Raw genomic sequence first — 27,416 nt, 5'->3', positions numbered from 1 at the left:
TGTGGCCTCCTAAAGCACCAGGATTGTGGGTGTGATTCACTGTGCCTGGCCTGTGTAAACTTTTAAAATAGTGTCTTTAGCCCTGAGAGATTATATTGTAATGGCAGAACTCTGGACAGTGAGTTGAAAGATCGAAAGCTGTAGTTTACTTTTTCCACCATCTTGAAGCTTTTAGAGGCCTGTTGGGAATAGGAATTCTAAAAGGCAAATGTGTCTGGAAGGCTGTGGTCCAAGGCCATTTTTTGTTTGCTAAAAGTGGGGTCTCCAGAATCAAAGAGAGCACATAACTGTTTTTAAATTGAAGGTGTTTATGCCTGAGATGAAACTGAATTCTATTTGGGCAAGAGATTTGTGCTTATGTATACAAGGCAAAGAACAACACAGTGACTTGGTGGCAAACCAAACAAAACCAGAGTAATCTGTGGAAAGGTAATTTGCACCCATGGAAACAGACATGGTCCGTGCCAAATTCCAAAGGAATCTTCCCGCTAAGACCATTGGACACAGAATTCACATGATGTTGTACCCCCAAGGATTTAAACTAATGAAAAGTAAAAGTGGATTTGCGAACAAAAAAAGTCCTAGTTCAGCTTTCCTATTTAAAAACCAACCTCTCTCAGCCTTGGACTTTTTTTTTTATTTTAATTTTTTTTAATTAAAAAAATTTTTTTTAGTGATGGGGTTTTGCTGTGTTGCCCAGGTTAGTCTCTAATTCCTGACCTCAAGTGATCCTCCTACCATGGCCTCCTAAAGTGCTGGGATTACAGGCATGAGCCACGGTCCCTGGCCTGTATAAACTTTTTAAATAGTGTGTTTTGCTATGAGAGCTTGTATTGTAATGGCAGAACTGTGGACAATGAGTTGAAAGATCTAAAGTTCAGGCCAGGCGTGGTGGCTCACGCCTGTAATCCCAGCACTTTGAAGGCTGAGGCGGGCAGATCATGAGGTCAGGAGTGTGAGACCAGCCTGACCAACATGGTGAAACCCCGTCTCTACTAAAAATACAAAAATTAGCCAGGTGTGGTGGCACATGCCTGTAATCCCAGCTACTCAGGAGGCTGAGGCAGGAGAATCACTTGAACCCAGGAGGTGGAGGTTGCAGTGAGCTGAGGTCAGGCCACTGCACTCCATCCTGGGTGATAGAACAAGACTCCATCTCAAAAAAAAAAAAACAAAAAAAACTGAAGTTCTAGTTCATCTTTCCAATTTAAAAACCAACCTCTCTCAGCCTTGAACTCTTCTTTTATTTTTCAATTTTCTTTAGAGGTGGGGGTCTTGCTATGTTGCCCAGTTTGGTCCCAAACTCCTGGCCTCAAGCGATCATCCCACCTTGGCTTCCCAAAGTGCTGGGATTATAGGCATGAGCCACCAAGCCTGGCTAATGTATTTTTTTAAAATCACAAGTTCATAATGATGTTTATTATTTGTTTTAACTTTTAGCCCCTGCAAATGAATATATTTGTAATTTAGATTTTAGAATTATAGGACTTTAAATATTTTGCCTTTCCTCTTTTATATAAAAATATTAGTTCTTTACAACTATAATTACTTATTTTCTATATTGAACTCATGTAAAAAGGGTTTTAAAATAGTAATACTGCTATTATAGCTAATAAGTACAATCTAAAATCTTTGCTGTTCTTTATGTTCTTAAAATAGTGTGTAAGAGGGGGCCAGGTGCAGTGGCCCACATCTGTAATTCCCAGAACTTTGGGAGGCGAGGCAGGCAGATCACTTGAGGTCAGGAGTTTGAGAACAGCCTGGCCAATATGGCAAAACCCCATCTCTCTACTAAAAATACAAAAAATTAGCCAGGCATGTTGGTATGCACCTGTAATCCCAGTTACTCAGGAGGCTGAGACAGGAGGATCGCTTGAACCCAGGAGGTGGAGGTTGCAGTGAGCTGAGGTCGCGCCACCGCGCTCCAGCCTGGGTGACAGAGTAAGACTCTGTCTCAAAAAATAAAATAATAAAATAAAAATATTGTGTAGGGGAAACTCTCAGACCACATTCTTCCTCCACTCTCACACCACCACAACAATAATCAACATAGAACACATCTGTGACTAAAAGTGTGGGGGTTTTTCCCTTGTGCACCAAGCAGTGGACACCAGCTGGGTGTTCTCCAATTCAATTCAGGTTGGGGGCTCAGTCTTCAAGACTGCCCGCACACCCCTGGACACCAGTTTCCTGTCTGGGGCCCTGGATGTTATGACCCGCTGTCTTCATGTTGGTGTTCCCACAATCTCTTTGGGTTTAGTTAATTTGCTGGAGCATCTCACAGAACTCAGGGAAACACTGAAATTTATTTGTTTATTCTGAAGGATCTTACAAAGGATATCGATGAAGGGAAGCATAGAGCAAGGTATGGGGGAAGAGGTATGGAGCTTCTCTACCCTTCTTGGGTGCCACCATCCAGGAACCTCCAGGTGTTCAGCTCTCCAGAAGCTCTCTGAACCCAGTCCTCTTGGGCTTTTGTGGAAGCTTCATGATGTCAGCATGCCTTCTCTCAGGGTGTAGGGCAGTCCCCTCGCTGGGGTGGGTGTTAAGACCCACAGTGAGAAAGGTGAGGAAAGATTATAGTCCTTTCTTGGGGCAGGTGAAAGTAGGGCAGAGGAAGAGGTTTTGTTTCCTGAGACCTGCCCCTGAGACCTAACACACCCAATATTCTATCAGAAGACTGTAACTAGGGCTGTGGGAATTATGAACCAGGAACAGTGGATGAAAACCAATATATGTCATAACACTACAAATATATTTTACTGATGTATACAATTAGAGTACTGAGTTCTAAAGTCACTTCAAATAATTATATCCTCTGGTCATTTTACTAATTTTATGTACAGTTAGGTTTATTTGTTTCATTTTTTATTCATTTTGAGGGCTAAAAATTATATTGCTAAGAATATGTAATAACTGTTTTGAGAGAAGTTAGAATACAGAGATGTATAAAAAGAAAATAGCCGGGCGCGGTGGCTCAAGCCTGTAATCCTAGCACTTTGGGAGGCCGAGACGGGCGGATCACGAGGTCAGGAGATCGAGACCATCCTGGCTAACATCGTGAAACCCCGTCTCTACTAAAAAAATACAAAAAAACTAGCCGGGCGTGGTGGTGGGCGCCTGTAGTCCCAGCTACTCGGGAGGCTGAGGCAGGAGAATGGCGTGAACCCGGGAGGTGGAGACTCCGTCTCAAAAAAAAAAACAAAAAAACAAAAAAACTTCTTATAAGACACTGTTAGAGAAAAAAAAAACAACTTACCTGAATGTATGAAATACATTTAAAAAGACCTCTGTTCTCTTCTGAATCTACTAGTGAAAAGACAAAAGAAAAAAAAAATCTGTGTATGTATACACACAGAAAAAAAGATAAAAATATACAGGGATGAATAAAGTGAGTTTGAGTAAGAAATGTCAGGGGTCAAGTCTCAGTTCTGCAACTTAACTAGGTTACGTATCCCTTGCACAAATTAACATCTGAGTTTTAATCAATAAAATGCGAATAATAGGCTGGTCCACTGGTAGTGGCCCATCAGAACTTATTCACAGCAGTGTTACTAACGTTGGTATACAATCCCCCACTGCTAAATTTGACTGGCTTAAAAAAGAAAAACAAAATAGGCATAATAGCAACTATCTCATAAAGTGATTGTAAGAGATAATGAGATAATGAGATAATGCATACAAAGTGCTTAGAACAATCTGAACACATGGCATATGTTTTCAATAAATGTGAGCTCCACAAATATTTTATACAAATATTCTAACAGTGGATATTTCCAATGGTGGCTTAAAGAAAATTTTTATTTTCTTTTTATTTATTTATTTTATTTTATTTTTATTTTATTTTTTTTGAGACGGGAGTCTCGCTTTGTCGCCCAGGCTGGAGTGCAGTGGCCAGATCTCAGCTCACTGCAAGCTCCGCCTCCTGGATTTACGCCATTCTCCTGCCTCAGCCTCGAGTAGCTGGGACTACAGGCGCCCGCCACCTCGCCCGGCTAGTTTTTTGTATTTTTTAGTAGAGACGGGGTTTCACCGTGTTAGCCAGGATGGTCTCGATCTCCTGACCTCGTGATCCGCCCATCTCGGCCTCCCAAAGTGCTGGGATTACAGGCTTGAGCCACTGTGCCCGGCCTGTAACAAGTTTTTGATTTTGTTGAAGTCCCCTTTAGTTTTTCCTTTATGGTTTGTGCTTTTGTTGTTATATCTAAGAATTTTTGCTTAATCTAAGATCAGGAAGATGTTCTCTTTTTGAAGTTTTATACTTTTAGGTTTGACTTTTTTGTCTATGATTAGTTTTGACTTATGTATGATGTCATGTGGATGGAAGATTTTTTTTGTTTGCACATAGATATCTATTTTAGCACTTTCTGTTGAAAAGTTTACCCTTTCTAAAATATTTTTTCCATATTTATATTTGGACCTGTTCTATTCTATTGATCTATTTGTCTATCTTTATGCCAATATCACACTATCTTGATAATCATAGCTGTATAATAAATTTATACAGATCAGAAAAGAAAGTTTCTCAAAGTTGTACGATTGTAGGTCCTTTGGATTTCTATACAAATTTTTTGCTGTGTGTGTTTTTGGTTGTTTGTTTGTTTGTTTTTTTGAGATAGAGTCTCACTATGTTGCCTAGGCTGGCCTCCAACTTTAGGGCTCAAGTGATCCTTCCACCTCAGTCTCCTGAGTAGCTGCAACTACACAAACATGCTACCATGTCTGGCTCCATGTGATTTTTAAAATTAGTTTGCCAAGTTTCTATAGAAAGCTACTGGCTTTTTATTTATTTGTTTATTTATTTATTAATTATTATTTTGAGACCAGGTCTTGCTCTGACCCCTAGGCTGGAGTGCAGTGGTATGGTCGTGGCTCATTGCAGTCTCGACCTCTCAGGCTGAAGTTTATCCTCCTACCTCAGCCTCTTGAGTAGCTGGGACCATAAGTGTGTGCCAATAAGCTTGGCTAATTAAAAAAAATTTTTTTTTTGGAGACGGAATTTCACTCTTATTGCCTAGGCTGGAGTGCAATGGCGCGATCTCGGCTCACTGCAACCTCTGCCTCCGGGGTTCAAGCGATTCTTCTGCCTCAGCCTCCCAAGTAGCTGGGATTACAGGTGTGCATCACCACGCCCAGCTAATTTTTTGTATTTTTAGTAGAGATAAAGTTTTGCTGTGTTGACCAGGCTGGTCTCGAACTCCTGACGTCAGGTGATCTGCCCTACTCGGCCTCCCAAAGTGCTGGAATTACAGGCGTGAGCCATGGCGCCTGGCCTAAAAAATTTTTTTTAATACCGACGGGGTCTCACTATGTTGCCCCGGCTGATCTTGAACTTTTGGCCTCAAGTGATGCTCCTGTCTCAGCCTCCCAAAGCACTGGGATTACAAGCATGAGCCATCATACCCAGCTTCACTGATTCTTCAGCTTGATTGAGTCTGCTGTTGAAGTTTTCTATTGAATTATTTGGTTCACTCATTATATTCTTCAACTCTAAGATTTGGTTTTTATTATTTGTTTCTTTGTTTTCATTTTGTTCATGTATTGTCTTTCTAATATTGTTATTTGTGTGTGTGTGTGTGTGTGTGTGTGTTTAATTGAGACGGAGTCTTACTCTGTCACCCAGGCTGGAGAGCAGTGATAATCTCGGCTCACTCCACCTCCTGGGTTCAAGCGATTCTCCTGCCTCAGCCTCCTGAGTAGCTGGGACTACAGGTGTGTGCCACCACACCTGGCTAATTTTTGTATTTTTAGTAGAGACGGGGTTTCACTATGTTGGCCAAGCTGGCCTTGAACTCTTGACCTTGTGATCTACCTGCCTTGGCCTCCCAAAGTGCTGGAATTACAGTCGTGAGCCACCATGCCCAGCCGGTTATTTGTGTTTTATTGCAGTTCACAGACCTTCTTTAAGAGGATTATTTATTTATTTATTTGAATTTTTATTAAAATTTTTTTTTCTTTTATAGAGACGGGTTTCACTATGTTGTGCTGGTCTTGAACTGACCGGGCTCAAGCAGTCTGTCCGCCTTGGCCTCCAGAAGTGCCGGGTTTACAAGTGAGAGCCACTGCACCTGGCCAAGAGGATTATTCTGAATTCTTTGTCAGTCAGTTCTGTCGTTCTCCATTTCTTTAGGGTTGTTTTTTGGCATTTTATTCATTTTCTTTTATGGTATCATGTTTCCTTGGTTCTTTTTTTTTTTTTTTTTTCTCTTTTGAGACAGAGTTTTGCTCTGTTGCCTAGGCTGGAGTGCAGTGGCACGATCTCAGCTCACTGTAGCCTTTGCCTCCTGAGTTCAAACAATTGTCCTGCCTCAGCCTCCCAGTAGCTGGGGTTACAAGCATGTGCTACCATGCCTGGCTAATTTTTGTAGTTTCAGTAGAGATGAGGTTTCACCATGTTGGCCAGGCTGGTCTTGAACTCCTGACCACAGGTGATCCACCTGCCTCAGCCTCCCAAAATACTGGGATTACAGGCGTGAGCCACCACAGCTGGCCTCCTTGATTCTTTTTTCTTTTTTTTTTTTTGAGACGGAGTCTCGCCCTGTTGCCCAGGCTGGAGTACAGTGACGTGATCTTGGCTCACTGCAGGCTCCTCCTTCCGGGTTCACGCCATTCTCCTGCCTTGGACTACAGGCTCCTGCCACCACGCCTGGCTCATTTTTTGTATTTTTTAGTAGAGATGGGGTTTTGCCATGTTAGCCAGGATGGTTTCAATCTCCTGACCTCGTGATGTGCCTGCCTCGGCCTCCCAAAGTGCTGGGATTACAGGCATGAGCCACTGCGCCTGGCCCCTCCTTGATTCTTAATGATCTTTTTGTCCTTGTGTTGATTTCTGTGCATTTGAGGAAGTAGTCATCTCTTTTAGTCTTTACCAATTCATTTCTGTGAGGAAAGACCTTCAGCAGTCAGCCTAGCCAGGGGTTCTGGATGGGTCAGCTGATAGTACCTGTGGGCAAGCAGGGCTTGCTGCTGGAATCTCTGGTTGAACTTGGTAGCTGCCCATACTCTGAGGTTAGGTGGGGCTTGTCTCTGGGGTCTGAGGCCAGTGCAGGTCTGTTGGCTGGGCTCTGAGGTTAGGAGGGGCAGCTGGCTGGGCTCCACGTTTAGGCCAGGCTGCTCTGTGATTGGGGAGGGCTGCAGGCTGCACTCTGGAATTTCCCCGGTCAGGTGAGGCTACAGGGTATGCACCATAGATGGGTAGGACTATAGGCTGCATTTTGCAATCAGGTGGGGTTGTATGTTGTGTTTTGCTGTTGAATGGGGACATTGGCTGAATTTTTTGCCTGGATGGGGCTGCTGGCCCTGCTCCAAGGTTAGACGGGTTCTGTGGCCAGGCTGTCTGGTTGGACTACCTGGTCCTTTGGAGTTGGAGATTCAGCTATACGATTAGGTGAGGCCATAGGCTGTGCTCAGCTGAGGTCAGACTGGACCACTGGCACAGGAGCCAACCCAGGCACAACTGTTGACTGTGCTTGTTGGATAGACATGCTGTAGATGGGCAGAGCTGCTGGTTGGGCTCTCTGGTTGGGTGAGGCCACTGGCAGGGATGTGGTCTCATTGTCGTGATTTGCATTGTCATGATACTGGTTGGTGTGAGCCCCACCCCCTTCTTTGTTCCTAGCTAACTCCAGTGGTCTAGCCGTCCCATCTCTTCCCTATGAGGCACGACAGACATGGATCTCCTGGGAAGCACCCTGGAAAGCTGGGAAAGTTGGGGAAGCTGAATGTCTGCCTCGGGCTCTCATTTTCCCACTGCAGAAACTATAGGCCCAGGGGATCGCTCTCTGGCCACATGTGGGCCTGGTGAGGGGCGATGCAGTCAAAAAATCAAGTCACTCTTACCATTCTAATGTGGCTTTTGGTATTTGTGCTCCAAGGGAGTGCTTAAGCACTAGGCTCTGGAATTTTCACAAAGGTGTTCTTGTCTGTGGATAATTACTAATTGGCATTTCTGTGATAGTAACTAAAACCTGGATCTCCTATTCCACCATCATGTTCTTGGACTTGTTTTTATTATTTATTTATTTATTTGTTTGAGATGGAGTCTCGCTCTGTCGCCCAGGCTGGAGTGCAGTGGCGCGATTTCGGCTCACTGCAGCCTCTGCCTCCTGGGTTCAAGCAATTCTCCCGCCTTAGCCTCTTGAGTAGCTGGGACTACGGGGCACACCACCACGCCTGGCTAATTTTTTGGATTTTTAGTAGAGACAGGGTTTCACTGTGTTAGCCAGGATGGTCTCAAACTCCTGACCTCGTGATCCGCCTGCCTTGGCCTCCCACAGTGCTGGGATTACAGGCGTGAGCCACTGCGCCCAGCCTATTATTTATTTTTAATTTTAATTTTTTTGAGACCCTATTTCTGTTTTGGAATAATTTTATATTTACAGAACATTTTCAGAGATAATACGGAGTACAGAGAGTTCCTGGCTCTCCCTAACTCAGTTTTCCCTAATGTTAACCATCTTACATTACCATGGTATATTTGTCAAACTGAAACACCTACCTTGGTACATTAGTATCAGCTGAACTCTGGACTGTATTTAGATTTCCCCTGTTTTTCTTTTTTTCTTTTTTTTCCCCTTTCTTTTTTTGAGACAGGGTCTCATTGTGTCTCTCCAGGCTGGAGTACAGTGGTGTGATCATATCTTACTGCAACCTCGATCACCCCTGGCTCAGGTGATCCTCCTGCCTCAGCCTCCCTAATAACTGGGACTACAGGCACGTGCCACCATGGCCTGACTTATTTTATTTTATTTTATTTTTTGTAGAGACTGGGTTTCACCATGTTGCCCAGGCTGTTCTGGAGCTCCTGGGCTCAAGAGATCTGATCCTTCTGCCTTGGCCTTGCAAAGTACTGAGATTACAGGTGTGAACCACCACAGCCAACCCAGGTTTTCTGCAATTTTTTTTTTGATTTCAGGATCCAATCTAGGATAACTAAATTGTGTTTAGTTGTCATGTCTTCTTAGTTTCTTCCGGTCTGTGATGGTTTCTTAGTCCTTCCCCTGCCCCCTGGTAATTTATTTGACAGCTTTGGGGAAAACTGGTCAGGTATTTTGTAGAAGGGTCCTCATTTTGGTTTTGTCTGCTGTTTTCCTTATAATTAGACTGGGCTTGTGGATTTTTGGAAAAATACACAGGTAAAGTACCTGTCTCAGTTATATGAAATCAGTATGGACTTAAGTATTCAGTTTATATTTTGGATTAAAGTCCCACATTGATTTATTTTATTGCTCAAGTTGTTTTATCTTGGGCCATTGAGAGCTCTTTCAGATTGGCCTTGGCCTTAGAATCTGTCATTTCTCCAGAGAGTAGGGCTTGTTTCTCTGTCAATCTGATCTTCATTCCTTTGTAGAGACTTCATTTGTGGTATCTTGATAACTTTTAGAAACCACCCTCTTAGGAGGGGGTTTGTTAGTGCTGTTACGATTTTATTTTTTAAGAGATTATGATTGGGATGGATAGATGTTTAGTTTGCTAACCTGATCTAATACTATTAATTTTTGCTAAAGAGAATTTGTAGCATCTAGAGCTGTATGCTTTACAGTTTTTCATTGTATGATGTTTAACATATAGAAAAAATATGAATGTAAAACATCTAAGTTATGAGGCATAATGATAAACATTTGCAAGCTTATTAGTTGTCTTGAAAACTAGAGCATTACCAGTACATTACTCTTTATTTATTTGTCTGTTTCTGTCCTATCCTATCCTTTTACTACTCTACAGGGTTAGCTGTTCCCCTGAATTTTGGGTTTATCACTTCCTTCCTTTTATAAACCACATTATATATATTCCTAAACAATATACTGTTTATTTTTGCTTAATTGTGAACTTTATAAAAATGTTGGCCGGACGCGGTGGCTCACGCCTGTAATCCCAGCACTTTGGGAGGCCGAGACGGGCGGATCACGAGATCAGGAGATTGAGACCATCCTGGCTAACATGGTGAAACCCCGTCTCTACTAAAAATACAAAAAAAAAAATTAGCCGGGCGTGGTGGCGGGTGCCTGTGGTCCCAGCTACGCGGGAGGCTGAGGCGGGAGAATGGCGTAAACCCGGGAGGCGGAGCTTGCAGTGAGCTGAGATCCAGCCACTGCACTCTAGCCTGGGCGACACAGTGAGACTCTGTCACCAAAAAAAAAAAAAAAAAAAGTTTAACTGTGTATAGGCTTTTGTGATTTTTTTTTTTTTTTTTTTTTTGAGATAGAGTTTCGCTCTTGTTGCCCAGGCTGAAGTGTGATGGCGTGATCTTGGCTCACCGCAATCTCCGCCTCCCGGGTTCAAGTGATTCTCCTGCCTCAGCCTCCTGAGTGAGTAGCTGGGATTACAGGCTTGCGCCACCATGCCTGGCTAATTTTTTGTATTTTTAGTAGAGATGGGGTTTCTCCGTGTTGGTCAGGCTGGTCTCGAACTCCTGACCTCAGGTGATCCACCAGCCTTGGCCTCCCAAAGTGCTGGGATTACAGGTGTGAGCCACGGCACCCAGCCTTGTTTTAGTTCTTTATTTTAGAAAGTTCCAAACTCATAAAAGTAGATTCGGCTGGGCATGGTGGCTCATGCCTGTAATCCCTGCACTTTGGGAGGGCGAGGTAGCCAGATCACTTGAAGTTAGGAAATTCGAGACCAGCCTGGCCAACATGGTGAAACCCCATCTCTACTAAAAATACAAAAATTAACAGGTGTGGTGGTGTGCACCTGTAGTTCCAGCTACTTGGGATACTGAGGCAGGAGAATCACTTGAACCCCGGAGGCAGAGGTTGCAGTGAGCTGAGATCGTACCACTGCAGTCCAGCCTGGGTGGCAGACTGAGACTCTGTCACAACAACATCAACAAAAATGTAGATTTATCCTGCTTTGTAAAAACTCTTATTTTTTTCTACTCACACACCACCACAGCAATTATCAACACAGAAAAAGAATTCTGTGGCCAAGTGTGTGGGCAATTTTCCCCACACACCAATTAGCTGACACCAGTTGGGTGTTCTGCAGTTCAATGCCGACACTACCTACCCGGAGATAGTGTCAGATCCCACTGGTTGAATGCGCAGTCTCCAAGATTGCCCCCAGCACTCATCAGTCACAAGTCTGGGCCTCAAGACCACCAGCTTCACTCATGTTGGAGTTCCCTTGATTCTCTCTTTGGGTTTGTTTAATTTGCTAGAGTGTTTCACAGAACTCAGAGAAACTCTTTTATGTTTACTGATTTATTCTAAAGGCTATTGCAAAGTATACAGATGAAGAGATTTGTCTGGCAAGGTATGGGGGAAGGTGCACTGACTTTCCATGTCTTCTCTGGGGCGTCACCATCCACGAACCTCCATCCAGGTGTTCAACTAGCCGGAAGCTCTCCAAATCCAGTCCTCTTAAGTTTTTATGGAAGCTTCATGATGTCAGCATTCCTTCTCCCAGAGTACAGAGTGGGACTCTCCCTCTCTCTGTTTTTTTTTTTTTTTTGAGACACATTCACTCTGTTGCCCAGCTGGAGTGCAGTGGCATCATCTTGGGTCACTGCAACCTCTACCTCTGAGTAGCTGGGATTATAGGCATGCACCACCACGCCCAGCTAATTTTTGTATTTTTAGTAGAGATGGGGTTTCACCATGTTGGTAAGGCTGGTCTCAAACTCCTGACCTCAAGTGATGCTCCCGCCTCAGCCTCCCAAAATGCTGGGATTATAGGAGTGAGCCATCCTGCCCTGCCTGGAGAGGGGCTTAAGACCCACAATGAGAAAGGGGTATTGGAAGACATAGAGTTCTACCTTAGGACAGTTGTGGCCTTTGAGGCCTGACATACCTAATATTATAACAAAAGACTCTGACAAGGGCTATGGGAGTTATGGGCCAGGAGCTGTAGTCGAAAACTGTGTGTGTGTGTGTGTCCATGTCCGTATATGTATATATCATAACACCATACAGCCCCAATAACTGTCAATCTAATTTTATATACATACCCTCTGCCCAGTTATTTTAGAGCAAATCCCAGTCATATCATTTAATCTAAGTTATTTTTGTATATCTCTGAAAGATCACATAAATTACTATAATAGCATTATCCTGCCTATAGAAAATGAACTTATTCTCTAACATATTATCAAATATTCATGTTTTCTTAATTGTTTTATTGTTTTTTCCTCATGTATTTGGATTGGGACTCAAATAGGGTCTAAGTTGTGATTGCTTGAGATGTGTTCGTTAAGATCTTTTTCAGTCTGTAGGTTCTTTTTTCATCTTGCTCTTTTTGTGTTGAAGGAAACTGAATCACTTTTTCTAAAAGTTTGCTACAGTCAGGATTTTGCGGTTTAATTTGCTACTGTTTTAATTAGGATTTGGGTACGTATGGATAAAACATAAATAATCAGCTGGGTGTGGTGGTGCGTTCCTGTAGTCCCAGATACTTGGGAGGCTGAGGCAGGAGGATCTTTTGGGCTCAGGAGTTTGAGGCTGCAGTGAGCTATGTTCATGCCACTTCACTCCAACCTGGGCAACAGAGCAAGACCCTGTCTCTAAAAACAAGGATTAACAAAAATTAAATATGCTTTTATTTCTGGTTCTTTTTTCTGTCAGTTTTTGATATCAGTATTATGCTGATCTCATATGAGAACTTGAAATTCAGCAACATTCATTCAGCAGGACTTACTGAGCACTACTGTGTCCAGGCACTATGCTTGGTGTAATGGTGAATGAGACAGAAGTGGTATTTGTCCTCGTAGTGTTTAAAGGCTAGTGGGGAAGACAGACAATAAACAAATCCTGAATAAACTGATAAGCTGCAAGTATATATTTGTTCCCGTTTTATGTGTTGGAATAGGTTAAATAAAATAGGAATAATCTGTTTCTTAAATATTTAATAGAACTTTAAATAAAGACATCTGTTCTGGCATTTATTTTAGCATACACATATTTCATAAGCATATGAAATTACCTAAGAACCCTTTTTCTCTCCCCATAAATCTTTGACACTGTGTGAAGTTGTTCCATCCTTATATTGTTTTTCCTTTAGGCCTACAATGTTCCCCTGGGGATTTGAGTTTTCAAGTTTCGTGAACAAGGCTCTATTACTTACTTCTGTGGGAAAAATCATTCAGGTTTCACATGATGGAAACAGAATGATACAATCCACTGAGTTTGAAGACTCCAAGAAGAACAAAAAATTATGTTTGTGATTACTTATTTCAGGTTAAATTAATAGCTTCTAGTATGGTAACTTCTTTTTGTTTTAAAATTAACCAGTTAGAGACTGGGCATGGTGGTTCATGCCTGCAATCCCAGCGTTTTAGGAGGCCACGGCGGGCAGATCACTTGAGGTCAGGAGTTTGAGACCAGCCTGGGCAACATGGTGAAACCCTGTCTCTACTAAAAATACAAAAATTAGCTGGGTGTGATGACACACACCTGTAATCCCAGCTACTCGAGAGGCTGAGGCACAAGAATCTCACTGCTGCACTCCAGAGTGCAGAGGACAGAGCAAGACTCTGTCTCAAGACAACAACAACAACAAAAAACTAACCCGTTAGTATTGTATTAGTTACTTGTAGAGTAAAATAGTGTCAAATAGTAAGGATTTTCTTCTTAAAAAAAAAAGGGTGTGAATTGTACATATTTGCTGAGTCAAGTATACTTTCTGAGTTAAGTATACACAGTCCACACCCAATTTTTTTTTTTTTTTTAGAAGAAAACACCCATTTGTTTTTATGTGCCCTCGGAATTAAGATGAAGTCTTGTGCTATCTTTTTTATATGTTTAAGACTAGAAAAACCAGTGAAATTCATAGTTAGAAAATAATCTATCTCTAGTCCTTTAATTCTGGAAAGAATTCCAGAGATCATTTATTCCAGTAGTCTCATTTTATGGAAGAAGCCCTAAAATTTCTTTTGTTTATTTCAGAGGTTTTTACTGGTTTACAAGTCTTTTAATTGTCCAGGGTGCTCTTGTCTTTCTTGCCTTCTGGTATGAATTGTGATACGATTTTTGGAGTTGGGAAGGAAATATTTTTGGTTCAGTAACTTCTTGACATTATTTTTTTGCCAACCAGTGTTTATTCAGTTGCAAGAATTAAATTGATAAGTTCGTGGTCAGATTTCCTCTTGAGGACACTGCACTTTTACCGAACTCTCTGAATAAAATACTTTAAATAAATTGTAATGAATTGGTTAAGATGCTGACTTGAAATTTCTGATTGGCTAATGCTTTTATTTTTTATTTTTATTTTTTTTGAGACAAGGTCTCACTCTATTACCCAGAGTGAGAGTGCAGGCTGGAGTGCAGTGGCGCCATCACTATTCACTGCAGCTTCGACCTCCCCAGGCTCAGGCGGTCCCCCGCCTCACCCTCCTGAGTAGCTAAGACTACAGGCGTGTGCCACCACACATGGCCAGTTTTTGTATTTTTTGTAGAGACAGGTTGTCACTATGTTGCTCAGGCTAGTCTTGAACTCCTGGGCTCAAGTGACCCTCCAGTCTCCCAAAGTGCTGGGATTACAGGCCTGAGCAATCACACCCACCCCTGACTAACGCTTTGATGTCATGACTCCCATTCTGATTTTTTTTTTTTTTTTTTTTTTTTTTTTGAGACCGAGTCTCGCTCTGTCGCCCAGGCTGGAGTGCAGTGGCCGGATCTCAGCTCACTGCAAGCTCCGCCTCCCGGGTTTGGGCCATTCTCCTGCCTCAGCCTCCCGAGTAGCTAGGACTACAGGCACCCGCCGCCTCGCCTGGCTAGTTTTTTTTTTTTTTTTCATTTTTTAGTAGAGACGGGGTTTCACCGTGTTAGCCAGGATGGTCTCGATCTCCTGACCTCGTGATCCGCCCGTCTTGGCCTCCCAAAGTGCTGGGATTACAGGCTTGAGCCACCGCGCCCGGCCCCATTCTGATTTTTAACTAGTCGTTACTTTCCTGTACTTCCATTATGGTAGTCTCGTAAGACTTATAATTTCAGATTTTTTTTGGTAACTACAAGAGATTATTGTTTTAGCTTTTTCATTTTAAAGATATTGTTTCATCTAGTTGTATTCTCAAATTACATATTGGGTAGAATTATTAGTTATATAATTATCTATTAAATTTTCAGGAAGTTTGAAGGGAGAGAGTAAGTGAAAAGCTACCCCTGCTAAAGATTAGACACTGTACTAGATGGTTGGAGGATTAAGAGGAGACCAGAGCTAAGGAAAATCTTTGTCTGGATTTTATTGACCCATTTTGGAATTAGCTGCAGTTCTTAAGAAATCAAGATTGGGTCAGCAGGACATAGAGGCTCATGTCTGTAATCGCAGCACTTTGGGAGGCCGAGGCGGGAGGATCACGAGGTCAAGAGATTGAGATCAGCCTGGCCAATATGGTGAAACCCCGTCTCTACTAAAAATACAAAAATTAGCCAGGTGTGGCGGCGGGTGCCTGTAGTCCCAGCTACTCAGGAGGCTGAGACAGGAGAATCGCTTGAACCTGGGAGGCAGAGGTTGCAGTGAGCCAAGATCGCGCCACTGCACTCCAGCCTGGTGACAGAGTGAGACTCCATCTCAAAGAAAAAAAAGAAAAAATCAGTTTGGGTCAATAATTTGCTTTTACAATACTATTTTATCTCTGTATGTACTTATTTGTCACTTTGTAATTTTTAGGGAGTTGCTTTTCAACTGTAATCTTGTTTTTTATTAAACTGTGAAATGAACTTTGTATTCAGTCACTAGTTGTGTTTCTCCCTTCCAAGTACTAACCAGGCTTAACCCTGCTTCTGAGATCAGACAAGATCAGGAGCGTTCGGGAGGTTTGGTTGTAGACACTAGTTGCTTTGCTTATAAGCCTTAAGTATACCTTACAATTAATAACTTTGGTAAAACTTCATTTGAAAATTAAGACTAAGCCTGAGCAACACGGCAAAATCCCATCTCTACAAAAAATTAGCTGAGCGTGGTGTTGGGTGGTCCCAGCTACTCTGGAGGCTGAGGTGGGATGATCGCTTGAGCTCAGGAGCTTGAGGCTGCAGTGAGTCAAGATTGTGCCACTGCATTCCAGCCTGGGTGACAGAGTGAGACCTTGTCTCAAAAAAAAAGAAAAGAAAAAATTAAGACTAAATTCATCTAGTGAGAAAACATGTATTACAGCATCTTGACTTAAAAAAAAAAAACCCTTCATTTTCTGAGTTTTTCATAAGCCAAGTATTTTCTTAGATTTGAAGTCTTAGAATTAGGTTATTTTGGCTCACTAGCTGTATGTGTAGAGTGAAAATAGTATTTCTACATTTGGTCAGTTGCATAATGTTACTATACCTTTGATCCATCTGGAATTTATTTTGGTATGCAGTGTGAAGCAAACATCGGATTTTACTTTTTTCTAGATGACTACCCAGTTGTCCCATGACTTGATTTTAAAAAGCAGCTTTATTATATACCAAATGTTTATATTTTGGGTATTTTTAGGGATTTCTACTTTGTTCCATTAATCTGTATCTGTACCAATACAACACAGCTTTCAGTGTTGTATCTTCTGATATTTTAATATCTGATAAGCTAGTCTCCATTTTCTTTGGAGGTTTTTTCTTTTTTTTTTCTGCGTTTGCTTAATTGTTATTTCTTTTTTTTGAGAGGGAATTTTGCTCAATGGCGTGAGCTCAACTCACTGCAACCTCTGCCTCCCAGGTTCAAGTGATTCTCCTGCCTCAGCCTCTGGAGTCGGGTAGGATTACAGGCTCCTGCCACAGCTGATTTTTGTATTTTTAGTAGAGACGGGTTTCACCATGTTGGCCAGGCTGGTCTCAAACTCCTGACCTCAAGTGATCTACTCACCTTGGCCTCCCAAAGTGCTGGGATTACAGGCGTGGGTCACTGTGCCTGGCTGCTTAATTGTTATTTTTACATGAACTTTAGAATCAGCTTGTCTAGTTAAAAAATTAAAAAAAAAAAAAGGAAAACATAGTATTTCAGTTTTCATTTGGATCATGGCAAATTTGTGTAGCAACTTAGAATTGATCTTAATAATGTTGAATGTCCTGCTCAAGAGTATTGTATGTTTTTCTAGTTGTCTTAAGTTTTCTTTTGTGTCTTTCAGTACAGCTTTAGTTTTCTCTCTTTATGTCTTCAGTTTATTCCCAGTTCTTAACTGCTGTGGTATATTGGTATGTTGTGTGTTTCTCTTATATTTCTTTTTTTTTCTTTCTTTTTTTTTAAAGAGATGGGATCTTGCAATGTTGCCCAGGCAGGCTGGCCTCTAACTCCTGGGCTTAAGCAGTTCTCTTGTTTCAGCATGTTATATTTATTATCTGGCTATGTATATACGAAGGCTGTTTCAGAGTATTAGTTTGTTTCAGAATATTAATTTTGTATCCAGAAATACTTTATAGCATTCTCTTGTCAGTTTTTGGGTTTTCCTGGGAAAGTTTCTTATCTGAGTTTTTATACTTTTTATTTCTCCCATCTAATATGAAATAACAATGCTAAGCAGTTGTGATAATGGACATCTTTGTCTTGTTGCTGTCCTTCATGGGAATACTTGCGTAGTCTCCCCACTAGTCAGCATGCTCTGGTATTTGATATTTTTTCTTGTTTTTAAAAACTCATGTAAAAGAGATAGCCATATGATTTTTCTTCTTTGAGCATTTAATGTATGCTGAATTATATCAACAGAATTGTTAGTGTTGGTTTTGGACTGTATTTATGCAAAAAAATCTCACTTGGACATGGTTTATTCCTAATATGTACTGGTAATTTTGGTTGTTACTTTTTTTTTTTCCATCAAGGATTTTCTTATCTGTATTTATATATGAGATTTTTCCAAAGTTTTTTGGCACCAATATTATACTCATTTTGTAAATACAAATTGGACACTTTTTCTATATTTTGGATCCATTAAAATCCCTTTGGAGGCCTGGCACGGTGGCTCATGCCTGTAATGAGGCAGGCAGATCACCTGAGGTCAGGAGTTCGAGACCAGCCTAGCCACCATGGTGAAACCCTGTCTCTACTAAAAATAAAATTAGCTGGGTGTGGTGGTGGGCAGCTGTAATCCCACCTGCTCGGGAGGCTGAGGCGGGAGAATTGTTTGAGTCTGGATGGTGGAGGTTACAGTGAGCCAAGATCGTGCTGGTTATTGACTCAGCTACTTACTTTTATTTTTATTTTTTGAGGTAGAGTCTCATTTTGTTACTCAGGCTGGAGTGCAGTGGCGTGATCTCAGCTCACCGCAACCTCCACTTCCTGGGTTCAAGCTATTCTCCTGCCTCAGTCTCCCGTGTAGCCGAGATTACAGGCATGCGCCATGACACCTGGCTAGTATTTTTTGTATTTTTAGTAGAGATGGAGTTTCGCCATATTGGCCAGCCTGTTCTCAAACACCTGACCTCAGGTGATCTGCCTGTCTTGGCCTCCCAAAGTGTTGGGATTACAGGCGTGAGCCACCATGCCCGGCCTGACTCAGCTACTTCTGATTTTGGAAATTTATCATGGTTTTCTTTGTGTCCTAATATTTACACAAGTTTTGTAAGATGTTCTTTGGGTATTTAAAAAGGTGTATTCTGCTTTCAAGGTGCTTTTGATCTAACAATATAAATTAAATCTAGATTAGAACTAAATTAGATTTGTTATCTATTTCTGCCTAGTTGGTAGAAACACAGTGGTAATGCTGTGTTATTTGGGGCAATTCAAATACTGTTAGCTCTTCATGGTTTGCACTCTTTGTTATTAATAAAGTAAAACACCTGTTACACCTCCATGACATCTGTAACCTAGACTCACTTGTATGCTTACTAGTCTAGAAACCACTGATTTATTCTGTGTTTTTTCTCTCTCTGAAGTCGTTATCTTTCATTAGTTATATTTTGTGTGTTTTTTCCAACGCTCTGTTGAATTACATATTATTGTGCTTCTTTTTAGTCCCCTTATAGGTACTTGTTGCTTACCAAATTTTTTCCCCCAATTACACAGTATGTGTGTGTTAATCGTAGATAAATGTATTCATATGTGCTCAGTACAGGAAACCAGGAAAACGAATAGCACAAAAGGAAAAACCAAAAGGCTAAATTTCTGATCTTGCTTCTATAGGCTGGTGACTCAAATTTTCTTTTTTAGTTTGCAGTAAAACAGGGGTGCTTAGGAAAAATCTGAACCAGTATTTTATTCCAGCTGAATTGAAAGAAATTGATGCATAAAGAAAAGCTTACTGGAGCTATTGATATGTTCCTCAGTATGAATCAGGGTACTGTGACCTCTTTTGTTGGCCTTCCATTATCAACCAAGTACGCCGATGTGCAGCAGACAGTAATAAGGGGGCTTAGTTTTGCAAATGCAGAGCTTGTAGACAGTGATAGATCCTGAAAATAGTGTCTCTGGCTAATTCTCAGACTTAATCTGACTGAAAGCAAGGCCTCACAAATTGAATTCAGTCTTCACAGTTACGTTCTTAACTCACACACAAAAAAGATTCTAATACTATTCTGTTCAAATAAAAATTTACATGTTTTCTGGCCAGGTGCAGTGGCTCACGCCTGTAATCTCAGCACTTTGGGAGGCCAAGATGGGTGGATCATCTGAGGTCAGGAGTTCGAGACCAGCCTGGCCAACATGGCAAAAACCCATCTCTACTAAATACGAAAAAATTAGCTGGGCATGGTGGTGTGTGCCTGTAGTGCCAACTATCCGGGAGAGGCTGAGGCAGGAGGATTGCTTGAACCTGGGAGTCAGAGGGTTGTAGTGAGCCAAGATGTGCCACCACACTCCAGCCTGAGCAACAGGGAGACTCCATCTCAAAAAAAAAATTTTTTTTTTTTTTACATGTTTTCTATAGGTATACTAGTTTACTGGTAGAGCGGTTGGAAATGTTTTGCCTTCTTGAAAGTTATAGTTAATTCACCAACCTTTTTCTTCTTTAAAAACATCGTTGCTGGTTTGAATACTTTATCAACCTTTGTGGAGCTCTTTCTGCATGTCAGGCCGTATATAAAAGTATCTTTTTAAAATTTTTATAAGAAGAATCATTTGAGGTTATTTCATATGTGGTATAAGGGAATGGCTTCCAGGCTTGGGTTTTATGGATCAGTAAGAAAAAAAAATGGGACAATGAACATATGATTGCTAGCTTTTAGTTTTGTCAATATAGACATTGTTGTCATTTATCTTGAATACTCAATATTTAATTTGGAAACATTAATATTTTTCCTTCATTTTATTCTCTCATTATAGATTTATGGTCTGTGCAGAGTTGGCTGATTATTCAGTCTACTACCTTTATTTTACTGATGAGAGAGCTGAGGCTCCACAATGCCTTTGAGACCCCAGAGAGAAGACAGAAAACTTCTTTCTCGTGAATATAGTATAGCCTAATATTGACATGTTACTAGCAGTTACACACATAAATGTTGCTATGAGTTGTATGGGTGTTAATTTTTCTTCAGGCTTGAAATATGATGATTCCCAAAGCCATCTTTTAATGTAAATTAGATAATTTCCTGGATTAATTTGTATCTTGGGAAATTACTGATTGCAGCTATTTTAGAAGTGTGACTGTGATAGCTTACTGAGATTCTGAGTTGCTATTTTGTTTTGGGAAGCGATTTTTAGAGAGTATTATAATAATTTGACAGATATGCAAAAGAAAAGAAAGTGAAAATGAGAACATTAATACAGTTGCCCTTGGGCTTTCTCCTCCCTTTCTCAGACGGCCTGGTCCTTCCCAAGGTGTTTTTTATTATTACTTTTAAAAAATTTCCTGGTCTCCTATCCCTACCTCCTTCAACTTTTCCTTTTCCCATTTCTTCCCATTCCTTCACCCATTTCCTCTTCCTTCATCCTGGCTCCTCCTTCTCTTCCTGCATTTCTCTTGTTACCTGTTTCTCCATCTCTTTTTATTCTTATATTTATTCTTTGTTGTTTTTTGTGATGTCTTTAATAGGTAATTCAGATTTTAAGTTACCAGGTTTTCTTCCTGTAGTATTTGAACTGAAGTGATACTGAGCTGGAAAAATAGAACATCACTGATAAGTTGTTGGTTTTGGGATTTCTAAGTTTTGTTAGTGTAAAAGTTCTTGAATTAAGAATGCGTGTTCCAATCCATACCACCAACTAAAAAAGAAAAAGAATATGTTTTATTGTTATTTTTTTTATTTATTTTTTTTTTTGTTGAGACGGAGTCTCGCTCTGTTGCCCGGGCTGGAGTGCAGTGGCCGGATCTCAGCTCACTGCAAGCTCCGCCTCCCGGGTTTACGCCATTCTCCTGCCTCAGCCTCCCGTGTAACTGGGACTACAGGTGCCTGCCACCTCGCCCGGCTAATTTTTTGTATTTTTAGTAGAGACGGGGTTTCACCGTGTTAGCCAGGATGGTCTCGATCTCCTGACCTCGTGATCCGCCCGTCTCGGCCTCCCAAAGTGCTGGGATTACAGGCTTGAGCCACCGCGCCCGGCCTATTGTTATTTTTGATGAAACTTTCCCTTTAATAGAAGCATATATTTATTTTAGTGGAAATTTATGATTGCTTGTAAATTTTTTTTCCCTATCATTAATTATAGTTTTACATTAGTGGCAAATATTTCTTTCAGTCTTGTTTTGGGCACATTTTTTACATAAGGTAATTTAATTTAATTTATTAGAACATTTTAAATTTTATAATTATTGGCCAGGAGTGGTGGCTTATGCCTGTAATCCTAGCACTTTGGGAGGCCAAGGCAGGAGGATAGCTTGAGCTCAGAAGTTCAAATCAAGCCTGGTCAGCATAGTGAGACCTCATTTCTATTAAAACACACGCACGCATGCGCACGCATGCACACACGCACACACACACTCTCTTATAGTTATTTTCTATTTATTATATGCTTTTAAAAAATTAAATACTTTTTTTAGTTCCATGTCTACTCCTATGTTATATGCTTTTAATAAACACTCTTAGTGTCATCACAACATTATCTTCTGGGCCGGGCGTGGTGGCTCAAGCCTGTAATCCCAGCACTTTGGGAGGCGGAGACGGGCGGATCACGAGGTCAGGAGATCGAGACCATCCTGGCTGACACGGTAAAACCCCGTCTCTACTAAAAAATACAAAAAAAAAAAAAACTAGCCTGGCGAGGTGGCAGGTGCCTGTAGTCCCAGCTACTCGGGAGGCTGAGGCAGGAGAATGGCTTAAACCCGGGAGGCGGAGCTTGCAGTGAGCTGAGATCCGGCCACTGCACTCCAGCCTGGGCGACAGAGTGAGACTCCGTCTCAAAAAAAAAAAAAATTCTGGATTTTCCGTTATTTAATCATTTTTCCATAATTGAGTATTTAGATAATAGGAGAGTATTGTAAAATAAATGGGTTTAGGAAAAATACGACCCTCCTAGCTTAAATCAGGAGGAATTGGATACCCTGAACAGACCAATAACAAGCGCAAGATTGAAATGGTAATTTGAAAATTACCAACAAAAGAAGTGTAGGACCAGACAGATTCACAGCAGAATTCTACCAGACATTCAAAGAAGAATTGGTACCAATCCTTTTGAAACTATTCCACAAGATAAAGAAGGAACCCTTCCTAATTCATTGTATGAAGCCAGCATCACTCTAGCAAAACCAGGAAAGGACATAACCAAAAAAGAAAACTACAGGCTGATATCCTTGATGAACATAGATGCTAAAATCCTTAACAAAATACTAGCTAACCGAATCCAACAACATATCAAAAAGATAATCCACCATGATCAAGTGGGTTTCATACCAGGGATGCAGGGATGATTTAACATATGCAAGTCAATGTGATACATCACATAAACAGAATTAAAAACAAAAATCACATGGTCATCTCAATAGATGCAGAAAAAGCATTTGACAAAATCCAGCATCTCTTTATGATTAGAACTCTCAGCAAAATCGGCATACGAGGGACATACCTCAATGTAATGAAAGCCATCTCTGGGCCAGGTGCAGTGGCTCACTCCTGTAATCCCAGCACTTTGGGAGGCCGAGGCGGGTGGATTACCTGAGGTCAGGAGTTTGAGACCAGCCTGGCCAACATGGTGAAACCCCGTCTCTACTAAAAATACAAAAATTAGCTCAGCATGGTGGCAGGCGCCTGTAATCCCAGCTACTCGGGAGGCTGAGACAGGAGAATCGCTTGAACACGGGAGGTGGAAGTTGCAGTGAGCCGAGATCGCGCCATTGCAGTCCAGCCTGGGCGACAGAGCGAGACTCTATCTCAAAAACAAAAACAAAAACAAAAAAACCCAACCATCTGTGACACACCTACAGCCAACATAATACTGAATGGGGAAAAGTTGAAAGTATGCCCTCTGAGAACTAGAACAAGACAAGGATGCCCATTCTCTCACCACTCCTCTTCAACATAGTACTGGAAGTCCTAACCAGAGCAATCAGACAAGGGAAAGAAATAAAGGGCATCCAAATTGGTAAAGAGGAAGTCAAACTGTCACTGTTTGCTGACTTTGTGATCGTTTACTTTGAAAACCCTCAAGACTCCTCCAGAAAGCTCCTAGAACTGATAAAAGAATTCAGCAGTTTCTGGATACAAGATTACACCAATCAGTAGCTCTTCTATACACCAACAGCAACCAAGCAGAGAATCAAATAAAAAACTCAACCCTTGGGCCGGGCGCAGTGGCTCAAGCCTGTAATCCCAGCACTTTGGGAGGCCGAGACGGGCGGATCACGAGGTCAGGAGATCGAGACCATCCTGGCTAACACGGTGAAACCCCGTCTCTACTAAAAAATACAAAAAAAAAAAAAAAATAGCCAGGCGAGGTGGCGGGCGCCTGTAGTCCCAGCTACTCGGGAGGCTGAGGCAGGAGAATGGCGGGAACCCGGGAGGCGGAGCTTGCAGTGAGCTGAGATCCGGCCACAGCACTCCAGCCTGGGCGACAGAGCGAGACTCCGTCTCAAAAAAAAAAAAAAAAAAAAAAACAACAACAACTCAACCCTTTTTAGAATAGCTGCAAAAAAATTAAAATACTTAGGAATATACCTAACCAAGGAGTCAAAAGACCTCTACAAGGAAAACTATAAAAGACTGCTGTCCATCCTGGCTAACACGGCGAAACCCCGTCTCTACTAAAAACACAAAAAATTAGCCGGGCGAGGTGGCGGCGCCTGTGGTCCCAGCTACTCGGGAGGCTGAGGCAGGAGAATGGCGGGAACCCGGAAGGCGGAGCTTGCAGTGAGCTGAGATCTGGACACTGCACTCCAGCCTGGGCGACAGAGCGAGACTCCATCTCAAAAAAAAAAAAAAAAAAAAAAAAAAGACTGCTGAAAGAAATCATAGATGACACAAACAAATGGAAGCATATCCCATGCTTATGGATGGGTAGAATCAATATTGTGAAAATGACCATACTGCCAAAAGCAATCTACCAATTCAATGTAATCCCCATCTAAATACCACCATCATTCTTCACAGAATTAGAAAAAACAATTCTAAAATTCATACGGAACAAAAAAAGAGCCTGCATAGCCAAAACAAGACTAAGCAAAGGGAACACATCTGGAGGCATCACACCACATGATTTCAGACTATACTATAAGACCATAGTCACCAAAACAGCTTGGTACTGGTATAAAAATAGGCACACAGACCAATGGAACAGAATTGAGAACCCAGAAATAAACCCAAATACTTACAGCCAGCTGATCTTTGACAAAGCAAACAAAAACACAAAGTGGGGAAAGGATACCCTTTGCAACAAGGGTGCTGGGATAATTGGCTAGCCATATGTAGGAGAATGAAACTGGATCCTCATCTCTCACCTTATGCAAGATAGATACATCTCTCACCTTATAGAAGATACAAGATAGATACAAGATAGATACAGATTTCTATAAAAAATTCTAGAAGATATCATTGGAAAAACCCTTCTAGACATTGGCTTAGGCAAAGATTTCATGACCAAGAACCCAAAAACAAATGCAATAAAAACAAAGATAAATAGCTGGGACCTAATTAAGCTAAAGAGCTTTTGCATAGCAAAAGGAACAGTCAGAGTAAACAGACAACCCACAGAGTGGGAGAAAATCTTCATAATCTATACATCTGACAAAGGACTAATATCCAGAATCTACAACCAACTCAGATCCGTAAGAAAAAAACAATCCCATCAAAAAGTGGGCTAAGGTCATGAATAGACAATCCTGAAAAGAGGATATACAAATGACCAACAAACATATGAAAAATGCTCAACATCACTAATGATCAGGGAAATGCAAGTCAAAACCATAATGTGATACCACTTTACTCCTGTAAGAATGGCCATAATAAAAAAATAAAAAAACAGTAGATATCGGCGTGGATGCGATGATCGGGCAACAGTTTTACACTGCCGTGGGAATGTAAACTAGTACAGCCACTCTGGAAAGCAGTGTGGAGATTCCTTAAAGAACTAAAAGTAGAACTACCATTTGATCCAGCAATCCCACTATTGGGTATCTACCCAGAGGAAAAGAAGTCATTTGGAAAAGACATTGGCACACGCATGTTTATAGCAGCACAATTCACAAGTGCAAAATTGTGGAACCAACCCGAATGCTCATCAGTCAACGAGTGGATAAACTGGTGTGTGTATATATGTATATATGATAGTATATATATGTGTGTGTGTGTGTATGTATATACATATATATGTGTGTCTATATCTATATCTGTATGTATCTATATCTGTATCTATCTATATATATATGATGGAATACTGCTCAGCCATAAAAAGGAATGAATTAGCATTTGCAGTGACTTGGATGAGATTGGAGACTATTCTAAGTAAAGTAACTCAGGAATGGAAAACCAAACATCATGTGTTCTCACTGATATGTGGGAGCTAAGCTATGAGGACGCAGAGGCATAAGAATGATACAGTGAACTTTGGGGACCTGGGGGGAAGGGTGGGAGGGGGGCGAGGGATAAGAGACTACAAATATGGTGCAGCGTATACTGCTCGGGCGATGGGTGCACCAAAATCTCACAAATGACCACTAAAGAACTTTATGTAACCGAATACCACCTGTACCCCAATAACTTATGGAAAAATAATTAAGAAAGCAATGGGTTTAAATAAGTAAAGTATAGGAAATTCTTGATGAAACATGTACATATATATGTACACACACACATACATACACGTATATACATATATATAAAAGATGTTCTGGGGGAAGAAAACTGACCCTAAGTAGGTATTAAAATGCTTTTGAGCTTTGAGAGACTGAAGTTTTGCTGCATAGTGGACCTTAGAAAAATCTTTATGTGCCCAAATACAGATTTCTCATATTCTTAAGGACTGTGGAAAATATAATAATATATATAATATTGGAAAAAAATCTGTTTTATCAGCTCTATTGAGGCATGATTTTAAAAATTTTACATTATTTACTAATAAAGAGAACTGTATTTTATTTTTCACTTACTATTCCTTGTGGTCTTCTATCTAGTTGTTCACTGCCTCATTGCCTCTCTGATTTTCAAATTCAGAAGTTGTTAACACCCATCTTTCTGGCCCTTTCCTCTGGAGCACCTCTCTGCTGCCAATTTTTTTCAGCCATTTTTTTCTTGCAATTTAATTTTAAAAACAATTTACTGAGGTGAAATTCACATAGCATGAAATTAACCATTTTAAAATGATCAATTTAATGGCATTTAGTACTCTCATAGTGTTGTGCAATCACCACATCTAGTTCTGAGACCTTTCCATCTCTCCAAAGGAGACCCTTACCAGTTCATAGTTTCTCTTTACCAGACCCTGGCAACCGCCAGTCTGCTTTCAGTCTCTGTGGAGTGGACACCTCATATGAATGGCATCACACAATATTTGTGAACTTTTGTATCTTTTTTTTTTTTTAATTTTTTTTAGAACTGGGGTCTCACTCTGTTGCCCAGGCTGCAGTGCAGTGGTGTGATCATAGCTCACTGCAGCCTTGACCACCTGGACCCAAGTGAACCTGATTAGCTGGGACTACAGGCATGCACCACCACGCCATACTAATTTTTTTTTTTCTTTAAAATTTAAGACTGGCTGTCTTGCCCAAGCTGCAGTGCAGTGGCTTAATCATGGCTTACTGCAACCGTTGCCTGCTGGGCTCAAGCCATCCTCCCACCTCAGCCTCCCAAGTAGCTGGGACTACAGGTGCATACCACTATGCTCGGCTAATTTTTGTATGTTTAGTAGAGACGGGGTTTTGCTATGTTACCCAGACTGGTCTCAAACTCCTGAGCTGTTAATTTTGAAATACAGAATATATTATTGTTAACTGTAGTCACCTTACTGTACAATAGAACACCAGAACTTATTCTTCCTGTCTGATGGTAACTTTAATCATTCATCAACTTCTCCCCACCTCACTCCCTGTGCTCCCCTTTACTACCCTCCCTACCTCCCCATCCTCTGGTTATCACTATTATACTCTCTACTTTTTTGGGAGGGGTGTTTGCTATTTATTTATGACAAATATTTCACATCTGTAATTCTCTGGAGTCAGAAGT

General features: G+C 41.1%; 1 protein-coding gene and 1 long non-coding RNA gene across 14 annotated transcripts in view; both read left to right on the top strand.

The window, feature by feature from the left end:
• Positions 1-27,416, top strand: part of UBAP1 (ubiquitin associated protein 1) — a 73,950-nt gene that overhangs the window by 10,659 nt on the left and 35,875 nt on the right. The window lies entirely within an intron of this gene.
• Positions 15,493-18,989, top strand: LOC135967523 (uncharacterized). The gene is made up of 2 exons (XR_010581699.2): positions 15,493-17,853; positions 18,323-18,989. It is a non-coding gene; the product is annotated as an uncharacterized lncRNA (long non-coding RNA).

The sequence above is a fragment of the Macaca fascicularis genome, chromosome 15, assembly GCF_037993035.2.
Source record: "Macaca fascicularis isolate 582-1 chromosome 15, T2T-MFA8v1.1".
NCBI lineage: Eukaryota > Metazoa > Chordata > Mammalia > Primates > Cercopithecidae > Macaca > Macaca fascicularis.
Note: the sequence above shows the minus strand (reverse complement) of the source record. Positions and strands in the feature narration are given on the sequence as shown.